At 36.0% G+C, this 11,723-nt stretch overlaps 1 protein-coding gene across 1 annotated transcript in view; it reads right to left on the bottom strand.

Annotated features, from left to right (window-relative positions):
- The window catches only part of Bmpr1a (bone morphogenetic protein receptor type 1A), a 67,619-nt gene extending 56,816 nt beyond the window's left edge, over positions 1-10,803 (bottom strand). Inside the window, exon 1 of the mRNA XM_015500081.2 lies at positions 10,662-10,803. The gene's annotated coding sequence lies outside the window, so the exon portion shown is untranslated. The remainder of the gene's footprint in view (positions 1-10,661) is intronic.
- Between the last annotated feature and the right edge of the window lie 920 nt (positions 10,804-11,723).

Below are 11,723 nucleotides of genomic sequence, written 5' to 3'. Positions count from 1 at the left end.
AAAAATGTGGCATTTATACACAATGGAGTATTACGCAGCACTAAAAAATGACAAAATCATGGAATTTGCAGGGAAGTGGATGGCATTAGAGCAGATTATGCTAAGTGAAGCTAGCCAATCCCTAAAAAACAAATGCCAAATGCCTTCTTTGATATAATGAGAGCAACTAAGAACAGAGCAGGGAGGAAGAGCAGGAAGGAAGAGCAGGAGGAAAAGATTAACATTAAACAAAGACATGAGGTGGGAGGGAAAGGGAGAGAAAAGGGAAATTGCATGGAAATGGAAGGAGACCCTCATTGTTATACAAAATTACATATAAGAGGTTGTGAGGGGAACGGGAAAAAAAACAAGGAGAGAAATCAATTACAGTAGATGGGGTAGAGAGAGAAGATGGGAGGGGAGGGGAGATAGTAGAGTATAGGAAAGGTAGCAGAATACAACAGTTACTAATATGGCATTATGTAAAAATGTGGATGTGTAACCGATGTGATTCTGCCACCTGTATTTGGGGTAAAAATGGGAGTTCATAACCCACTTGAATCTAATGTATGAAATATGTCAAGAGCTTTGTAATGTTTTGAACAACCAATAAAAAAGAAAAAGAAAGGCCAAAAAGAAAAAAAAAAAGTTATTCTAGGGTATTTTCTTTTTTAAAAAATCTTTTCTATACATGAAGTTGTAGCCTCTTTATATCCATTATCTATTTTCTTGACCAATCTTATACATAATTTATTAGCTTTAAAAAAAAATACAGCATTGACCTGTTAATCCCTTCCACTGTACCTTGTTCAAAAATTCATTAATTTCAAACTCCAACTTATCACTTACTAGTTGGAAGCTTGAATCCATTTCTCTCAAAACCAGTTTTCTTCTGTGTAAAGTGGGTATAATAATAGAACCTACCTGAAATGGCTGTTGTAAAGATTAAATAAAATAATCCTTGTAAAGAACCCAGAACTCTGTCTGCCTGGTACACAGCAAGAGCTCTGTAACTATTTATTTTTATCTTCATTACCTCCTATTTCACTTTGCTTGAATTTATTTTACTGTTCTTTCTCTAATTTAGATTACCTTCATAATATTAATTCTTTTAAATAGAAATATGTGAAGATTTAGTGTATCACAGAGATTTTAATGTGTTCTAATTTTCCTTCTTTCTTTTTTCTGAATGCTGGGCAAGTACTCTACCAACTGAACTATATCACCAGCCACCGTTTTAATTTTCCTTATTGTTTAGTTCCAAGTGTTTTCTGATCTGCATCATTGTTTTAATTTTGACCTGTGAGATTTACAAAAATATGTTTTTAAATTTCCGAGTGTGTGTTTGTGTGTGTTAGTATAGTTAATCATTTCTGACTTAAGTGCACTTTTGCCAGAAAACATGATCGAAAATTATATGAAATGTACTAGAATCATGCTGTACAACCCAATAAAGTTACTTTTATAAAATATTCCCTGTGTGCTTGAAAAGAACACATCTTTAAAGAGTTGGGAGGTGTAGTTTGGACTAACTTTTAAAACTTAATGACCTTTCCTTCTCTTGGCTCAAAAACCTCATTTCACAGAATGGAATTAGCAAGACACAAGAAGAATTTTTATGACTTGACCTCTGTCATACCTTCCAACACTATCCACCCACACCTCCACAGCTTAACAGTACTCCAGTAATACTAAGTTAAATCATCTTGACAAGCATTCCCTTTTAGGCTTCCATTCCTTTGCACATTCTTTATGTTCTGCCTTTGTTCCTCATCATGTTAACAACAATTCATTCTTCAGGACCTGATCTATGAATAATCTTTTGCAAGCAATCCTTGATGTCTCATTGGGTTGAGTGAAGTGTTCCACTTACACTTCTAGTGTACTCAGAAATGCACTATAGCAGCTTCACAGATTTTTGGCCAATATTTACCCAGAAACTTTATTGAAACTGGGAATGTAGTTCAGAGGTAAAGTGCTTATCTAGTATGTTTAATTCCCAACATGGCAAAAATACAATACAAAACAAAAAAGGCAATTTACTGATTACTTGGTTATGTGCCATGCACTGATTCAATAGTGACAGATACTGTTTCTCCTCATATAAAGATTAGACAGGCAATTTTTCTGCTTATCTTAATAGCACTGTATTCTACACTGTCTAGTGTATTACCAAAGAAAATAATAAATGTTCAATAAATGAAAGGAATAAAAAAAGTTTTGTCAAGGAAAATGTAATTGGGAAATTAAATCAACTATAAAATCACATAATATACTCTCATAATTCTTTATAAGTATAATGATACCTAAAAATACATCTCCAGATCTTACAGTTATAGCCAGCCACTAACCCAACAATCTCTATCCAAGTGCTAGCTCAAGAAATTTGCTCATAATTGCCGTCTTTCTGTGATTTCTAGATGTCAGAGAAAAGAAATTTGATCTACGTCATAAAACATAAAATGGGGAACACTATTATACTTAAAAGCCCTATTCCTACAATATTTCTGCCTTATTTCATATTTTTATTACCTTTCATGTTTTCATTATTTCATTATCTCAGTATTTTCCACTATCATAAATAATTAACCTATACAGTTTACTAGCTTTTTCTTTTAATATTGTTTTTGATACTATGAAAGAAGAATATAAAGTCATATTCACAATTACATAGCTCTCCTACTGGTGAAACAATAACCCACTACTTTATTTTTAAAAAGCAGGGTCTGTTCCCTGAACATTTAATATAAGGGCCATATATTTTAACAATTATGGCCTTAAAGAGGAAAATCTTGAGCTAAATTAAAGGAATAGTGCTAAAAACCAGTAAAGGTTAAAATGGGCATAAGTAGACAATTTAGTGGATTCCACGTTAATGGTCAAAGCTTGGTTCACTAAACAGCAGAATTAGTGTGAGTTTGTCAGAAATGCAGATCTTCAGGTTATATACCTTAGACCCCACTGAATCTGAACTTGTTTTGTATAAAATACCCAGGTGATTCATTGATTCATTGGCTATCTTGACAAACAGATGTACAAATCGATCTAAGGTACAGAATTTACTGGTATATGCAAAAGCTCTATGACTACTAACAAAGCATGGGCTGGAATTCAAACCCAAAGCTATGGAAAAGCTTTTTTTAAAAAAAAAAAAAAAAGAAAGAAAGATTAACTCTAGACGATCGGATCAGGAAAACCTTCATGAAGGTGCTGACACCTAAGTTCACACTTGAATAATGGGCAGATTCCACCATACAAGGATGTAAGGGAGGCATTCCAGATTGGGAAATCAGGGGGGGGAAAGAAGCATAAAAATGGGAAAGCATGATCAAGATTAAAAACAGAATGAGATATCAATAAGACTGAAAAACAGCATACTAATTTTATGTTTAATTTATCTTATCAATCATGATATTCTTTTATTTAAAGAGAGAGAGAGAGAGAATTTTTAATATTTATTTTTTAGTTTTCAGTGGACACAACATCTTTATTTTATTTTTATGTGGTGCTGAGGATCGAACCCAGCGCCCCGTGCATGCCAGGCAAGCGCATTACCGCTTGAGCCACATCCCCAGCCCATCAATCATGATTTTCTTGAAAGAAGAGAGGGTTAAAAAAAAAAAAAAAAGTGAAGACCCTCAAGTGCTAGAGTAAAAAAGCTCCAACTTTATTCAATAGACAATGAAAAAAAAATCATTGCAATTTTTGAGCAAAGAAGTAAGCTCACTATGATTTAGGAAGATCACTGTAGAAGCACTACACACGTGAGAGGAGTGGAGCAGAGAATCTTAAGTATAATTACAATAGTTCAAGAAAGAAGTAACGCAGTCTGCCTGAGAGGAAATGGGAATGGAGAAAACAATTATAGAGGTAGAGCTAACAGGATTTAAAAACTTCTAGAGCTGAATGGAAGTAGAGATAAAGATGTCATGAGAGGTTGCCTGATTTAGGTTGTTGGAGAGATTATAGACCATTAGGAGGAACAGGTGAAAGAAACTTTTGAAAACACATAAGCAGCTCTAAATCAGGCTGTAACAATGATCAAATGTGGCCTTACTATTCTAAATCAATATATACAATACAAATACAATAGAACAGTGTTAAAATAAAGGGATGTGTATGTTACAGAGCTGGGGAACTAGAATGGATAGCAAAGAAAGTAGAAGAAAAATTAATATGCTAAATTCAAAAATTATTAAATATATAACAAAAACAGAACTAACCTATAAAACCAAATAAATGCTGTTACTACATATCTCTAGAAAAGTTTTATCATATGAAAATAAAGAAGACACAAACAATATTAAGTATAAGAAGGTATATCAATAATTATTAATACTCAATTATAAAAAATAATAGCTAACACTTAAAAAGCTCCAACTATGTACTAAGAACTATTCTATATACTTTACATATGTTAATTCATTTAATCCTCATACTCAATTTATGGGGTAGATATTCTCAATATGCATAATTTTTCTCCCCTGTGGTATTGAGGACTGAACCCAGAAGCACTCTACCATGGAGCTATACACCCCCTAGCCCTTTATATTTTTTGTAAGATTAAAAAGGATCTAAATTGCCCAGTCTGGCCTAGAACTTGTGATCCTCCTGCCTCAGCCTCTTGAGTTGTTGGGATTAAAGGTGTGTGCCACCACACCCAGTCTTATTATGCATAAACTTTAGTTTTTTGATACTCGGGATCTAACACAGGGACACTTTATCACTGAACTACATCCACATTCCTTTTTATTTTGAGACAGAGTCTCACTAAGTTGTTTTGGGCCTCACACAATTGCTGGGACTAGCCTTGATCCTGCGATTCTCCTGCCACAGCCTCTTGAGCTGCTGGGATTACAGGCATGCACCACTGTACTGAGCTCATTATGAATAATTTTAAAATCTGAAAATCAAGAACCCACTGCATGATTTTCTAGAAATGTATTAAATACCAAAATACCTTAAAAGGGTGAAGAATCATTAAAAAATCATAACCTAACTATAAATCAGCAGTCAGTGAGATGAAAATAAGATAAAAGGAAAAGTAGTGAGTAAAGAAACAGGACAGAAGATAGTGAAGAGGAACTTATGATTTGGTATATATTGTTTAAAAGTTATATGATAGTTTATTAATGTTCACATCTTCTAAAAATGTTTCTGAGATACCTAGATTGGAAATTACCTTACACATAGTTAAACTATAAAATGGTAGCACAGAAAGAAATTGTTAGGCAACAGTTTAAAGTTATAAGTTGAATGCCACTATAGAATACGAAAAGATGTTGCTGTGGTTTGGATGAAGGTGGCACTATTGAGAGGTGGTAAAACTTTAAGGAGGGTCTTCTGGGAGATTCTCAGATCTATGAGGGCATGCTCTAGAAACAGACTGTGGAACTTAAGTCTCTTTCTCTTTGCTTCCTGGCTCATGAGGTGAGCAGTTAGCCACACCAAGCATTCCTTCTCAGAGATCCAACTGGAGCAACCTCATCTTGAACTGGGACCTCCAGAACTGTAAACCAAAATAAACCTTTTCTCTGTTTAAGTCAACCATCTCATGTATTTTATGATAATAATGGGAAGATGGCTAACACATATACTGCTGGAAATCTTGGGACATGCTCTTCCTGATGTATCATATGAAGATATAAATTCACAAACATTGAATCTAAAAGCATCCAAACTGGAGAGGAATCAAATAAGTATATCAGAAGCATATTCACCAAACTTAGAGAAAAAACTATAATGGTATCTTTAAAACTTTAAAGTTATAATGATGCAATCTGAATGGAAGAGAGTAGGAAAAAACTTCTCTCTATCTCCCTTTCTGGAAAAGCACAATAATTAAAGAGGTGAGACGATGTTTCTGAAACTGTGAGTTCCATGTTTCTCCACAGGAGTGAGTGTGCAGGTAAATCAAGGAGAAACCAATATAGTAAAGACATACTCATCTTTCTATAAGACCAGGGATACACTGCTTAGCTGCATTCAAGGCCCTCAAAAGGCTCATCTCAGCAGACCTAAAGGCAACCCTCACAGACTACACTGCTGAAGAATCTTGCATGTAGGAGTGCCTGGAAACACTCAGAACCTGTCCTAGAGCCTCAAGAAATGGATGTTTGTTGGCTCCTTTGTTGTCAGTACACAGGAGAAAGAACCCTTCCTTCCAATATCTACTAGAAAAGAGGTATCTGTAGTCAGAACTAAGTAAGTGCAAAGGTAGCCCAAAAATCCTAGGAATGGGCATAAAACTCACAGAACTCCTTTAAAGGGAACTCAATAACCAGCAGGAAGTGTAAGCTTAAGACTAGAACTACCTAGGCAGAACTAACACAAGACATTAGGTGACTCAGAAGCTGCTTGTTTTGACTAGGACCAAGAGGAGAAAAGGCTCTCAGCAAATTAAACTGAGCAAACTACCCCAATGTTCAGGCCAAACAGATTCAAAGGCACTAGAAGTACAATATGGGTTGTTATGTGGGTTTTCTGGCCAGTTCCTATGGGAGAGTTGCAGAACAACCTCTAGATTTTCTGAAGCAAAGATAGCCCTTTTATAACACTGTTGGAAAAGCAGCTCTTGACATGATGATGGGCCTCATAAAGAACCCAAATAAAAAAAAAACATTACAAAGATTTTGTGACTGGAGGGCAGGGGTTGTGGCTTGCAGTAGAGAGCTCACCTCACAAATGCGAGACCCTGGGTTCGATCCTCAGCACCACAGAAAAAAATAAGTAAGTGAAACAGAGGTATTGTGTCCAACTACAACTAAAAAATAAATATTAAAAAAAAAAGATTTTGTGACTGGAGCTACCATCATGAGCCACCAAGTTAAAAGGCCAGGTTATCAGCAATCACTGTATAGTGGACACAGTACTTGGAATAAGGCCTAGGCAGGTCCACAGGACACTAATAAACTCCAAGAGATGGCTCAGAACTTCATATTACCTATTTCTACCACACTGATGTCTCTAATTTATGCTCATACCAATAACTTTATAGTAAGTTCCCAGTAAGCAATAATGGGGAAAAAAGTCTGGGACCTAGTTAACAGATACAAGCCAAAAAGAAGACTGCTACTGTTCAACAGTCTACTCACAAGGCTCTGAAAGACATTACGGAGAGAGTGAGTACTGTAAAGGGAGAAGAAACCAAAGAAAAAAATACATAGGTTCCTGGGCAGTAGAGAATGGTCTGGCTGATTGGGAGAATACGAAAATAAGAAACAAGATCGTAGAGAAAATCCATGTTGAATGGCCCTGTAGGAGTCAGCCCAAGATGCCACCACCACAAAGCACCAGTCACAGTAGAGGCATTTAACTATAGGCAACCACAGATAGATGATTCATCATCAATGCTATCAGCCAGTCAGTTTCTGTCTTGGTCACCTCAATACTAGAGCATGGGTCCATGAATGCAGCAGTCATACTAACAGAGGGAGGAAGGTTTTACCTAGACTCAACATCACAGGCTCCTTTTTATGAAGGCTGACGTAATTACTGCTGCTGTTGAGTGTTAACTAACGTATTCTCAGTGCAGAAAAAACTCTTAATCCAGATGTGTATTTGCCTTCCCTGCCCAGAGTACATCCTATTGCCAGCACCTCCATCTGAAGTGAAGGCTTACAGAGTATCTCATGGTTTGAGTATCAATTATAAGCCTCTGGATCAGCTGCAGTAGTGGAAATTATAGTTTATTCCAGTAACCTTCTTGTTTTGGATATTTCTTAAGTGATTATAACAAACCACCACTTCGAAGGTAGATGATAAGGTAGATTTAATGTGGCAAAGGTAGTCTGAGGGATAAACAGTGGAGATTCTAGCAGATACTTGTTGGTATTCTTCAACACATCCTCTCCACCTCCATTTTGTCACTGCAGCTCTGGTGGGCAATTTTACACTGTCCAACAAGAGACACCATCCAGTGTCACATCCTCTCCACCTCCATTTTGTCACTGCCGCTCTGGTGGGCAGTTCTACACTGTCCAACAAGAGACACCATCCAGATTATAAAGCATGGCTCACTTTACTCCTCAGACTTCTCCAAACCTAAAGAGTACTGTGCAGTCTAGAGGTACAGAGACAGAAATGCCAGTGCTAGAGCTCTAAAAGAACCCTTAATGAACAACACGTAACATTCGAGGTATAACACAGTCTTTTGGTAGGGCAAGACTATAAGGTACATTCAGAGGGTTCTCAGAGGACTGAGATCCAGTTTCCCATAGTGGTAACTAACTCATAACACACAATATATACATTTACCATCTTCTCTGTCCATTTTTCCTTTTCTCCCATTTCCTCTTTTTGTTTCATTTCTCAAATAAACTACCCATTTATAAGTCCTTTTCTCTAGCTAAGAAGTAGTAGTAAAGTCAGGATTCAAACTGAAGCAAGCTGGCTCTATTGCCTTGCTTTTGAACAGAGTAGAGTGACTCTAAAATGGTAAAAACGTGGTTCTGTACGTTATGGGACACTAATGTCAGAAGCAATGAACAAATGTATATACAGTAATATACAGAGTTTTTTTAGTATTAAAACTTCTTAAGGGTTTGGGGGGTGGTTTTGGCTCGGTTGTAGAGCGCTTACCTGACATATGTGAGACACAAATTAAAGTGCTGTCCAACGGCATAAAGAGAGGAAAACAGAAGTAAGGGTCAAAAACAAAGGAAAGGCTGGGCTGAAGCTCAGTGGTCGAGTGCTTGCCTCACATACACGAGGCACTGGGTTCGATCCTCAGCACTACATAAAAATTAAAGATATAGTGTCCATCTACAACTAAAAATATAAATAAATAAATAAATAAAACAGAAACAAAGGAGAAGCCCAGCCTGATGGCACATGTTTATAATCCCATTGGCTTGGGAGGCTGAGGTAGAAGGCTCACAAGTTCAAAGCTGGCTTTAGCAATTTAGCAAGGCCCTGTCTCAAAAGAAAAAGAAAAAAGGGTTGGGGAAGTGGCTCAGTGGTTGAGCACCCCTGGGTTCAATCTTTGTAACCCAAAAAAAAAAAAAAAAAAGGGAGATTAAAATGAATCATCTGAGGGGCTTTATGGAGAACAAATTAAGTTAGTTACATACATGAACTACAGGTAAGATTAACTCAAGTTTCTGAACCATAGCTCAAAACAGAGAAAGGGCAAAGTACTGTTACTTTTACTGTTTGTAAGTGAGTAGTGAGTAGGTGGTTATCAAAACAGACATGTGCCTATTAAAATCTTTTTCTTCCGCTAGTACTTTTTTCTTCCTCTAGTACTAGGGATTGAACCCATGGGCACTTAACCAGTGAGCAACATCCTCATCCTTTTTTTATTCTGAGAGTCTCACCAAGTTGCTTAGGGTCTCACTAAGTTGCTAAGGCTGGTTTTAAACTTGCAATCCTCCTGCTTCAGTCTCTCAAATTGCTGGGATTATAGGCATGTACCACCACACCCAACACAAAATCTTTAAAAATTCACCTGTATAAAACTAAAACCTGGCCAGGCACAGTGGCACACGCTTATAATTCCAGCGGCTCAGGAGACTAAGTCAGGAGAATCATGAGTTCAAAGCCAGCCTCAGCAACTTAGCAAGTTCCTAAGCAACTCAGTGAGACCCCATCTCTAAATAAAATACAAGGGGGGAGGGGAGGAGCCTGGGGATGTGGCTTGATGGTTAAGTGCCCCTGACTTCAATTCCCGGTATACACACACACACACCAAAAAAAAAAAAAATCGTTTTGAATGCTACCAACAGTACAGTACATTCAGCATGCTTTGGGAAACAGTATTGTGACTACTAAGATAAGAATGCTAGAGTGGATTGATTAATAGGTTAGTACAAATAGGAAAGCCCTGCAATATTTCCAGTATAATGTCATGTAAGGCCCTAAACCTGGATGGTGATTAGGAATCTGAAAATAGGTGATAAAAATATTCATGATATGCTATAGAGATAAACTAACAGGAGTTGATCTCTGACAAGGTATAAGATGCAAAACATGAGGAATCAGATATAACACTAAAACTTTTCTTGGGTGATAAAGAGATCATTAACAGAAGGGGAAACATTTGAGGCCAGGCTGGCCTTGAAACTGAGATCCTCCTGCCTCAGCCTTTAAAGTAGCTGGAATTACAAGTATGCTTCATCACATCCAGCTCTAAAAGAATCTCAAAGCAATGAGCTAATTCCTCCAAATATTGTCTTAGAATGATTTCTTTCCTATTTCTGGCATTACTACAGTTTCTACTTCTTTAAACTAAATTTTACTTCCAAAGATCTATTATTCTAAGATATTTAAAATCTTAACTGTAAAATGTGTTAAAATTTCAAAATAATGTAAACATCATTTTTAATATAGTTTTCCATTCTGAACTATGCTTTCCAGTCTTTATGGGAAGAAATAAAATCCTGAAGGAAGAAATAATACTTACTTTCTATAATTAGTTAAGAAAGTGGTATTGTTAAGAAATATTTTCACTCCTGAAAAAGTTCGATATTTACAAGAGAAGAAAAATACATAAGAATTACGTATGAACTCATAAAGAAGGTGATTTAAGAAACTAATGTAGCTAACACAAAGTTGTGGTGTTACCAATAAAATAAGGAAGCTCAAATAAAGTTGCAGTGGTAATACGGAAGGACTATTTTCAATTGTTAAGAAAGAAAAATTTTCATGTTACTCTATTATTTTCTTTAAAATCTTTTCCTTACCTTAGAGATGTGGCTATAAAACTGTACTTCCAATTCTCTCCAAATAGCTTTGACCTATGCTTCCATCTCATGAATTCCAAGACAGTATTAAGCTGATGCATATTTTCATAAATCTGGGGGGAAAAAAGAAACTTAAGATAGAAAGAACTTTTATTTGTCAGAATTTTCTAACACATGTTAAAGCAATACTAAAAATATTTCATATGTAAAATAACACATTTTCAAAGTAAAGACAATGAAAAGTTCCAGTTGTTTAGAAACCCATCACTTTTATTATTTTCCCAACCTCTGAATAATGAAGCATATAAAGTTAGTTTTGTGGGAAAAAAAAGATGTCACCTATAAAATTTCCATGTTATAGTTTTGAGAAACAAAAATTTCATCATTTAAAAAAAAAAACACAATAACTTTCCTAGCCTTGTGTTTGAATACACGACCAGAGTAACTCTGCATCATATACAACCACAGAATAGGATCCTAAATAGAATAAGTTATATTTTATGAATGTATAATTTTCCAAACTACCTTCTACTGACATGTATAACTAAAAAGAAAAAATTTTTTAAAAAATACAGGGGCTGGAGTTATGGCTCAGTGGTAGAGCACTTGCCTAGTATGTGTAAGACCCGGGGTTCGATCCTCAGCACCACATATAAATAAAGGTATTGTGTGCAACTACAATTAAAAACTACATAAATGTTTAAAAAAATACATTTGGTTGCACTAACAGTCAAACCTACCAATGAAGACTACTGAATGTAAATGCTAGCTAGCCGGGCACAGTGGTGCATGCCTGTAATCCCAGTGACTCAGGAGGCTGGGATAGGAGGATCTTGAGTTCAAAGCCAGCCTCAGCAACTTAGAAAGGTTCTAAGCAACTCAGTGAGACCCTGTCTCTAAATAAAATACAAAAAAAGGCTGCGGATGTGGCACAGTGGTTGAGTGCCCCCAGGATTCCATCCCTGGTACCAAAAATAATAATAATAAGGGCTAGCTAAATAGTATTAAAATAAACAGTAAAATAAATATCAATTCAATAAGTATTACAATAAAAAATTCATA

This window comes from Marmota marmota, unplaced genomic scaffold (assembly GCF_001458135.2).
Source record: "Marmota marmota marmota unplaced genomic scaffold, marMar, whole genome shotgun sequence".
NCBI lineage: Eukaryota > Metazoa > Chordata > Mammalia > Rodentia > Sciuridae > Marmota > Marmota marmota.
Note: the sequence above shows the minus strand (reverse complement) of the source record. Positions and strands in the feature narration are given on the sequence as shown.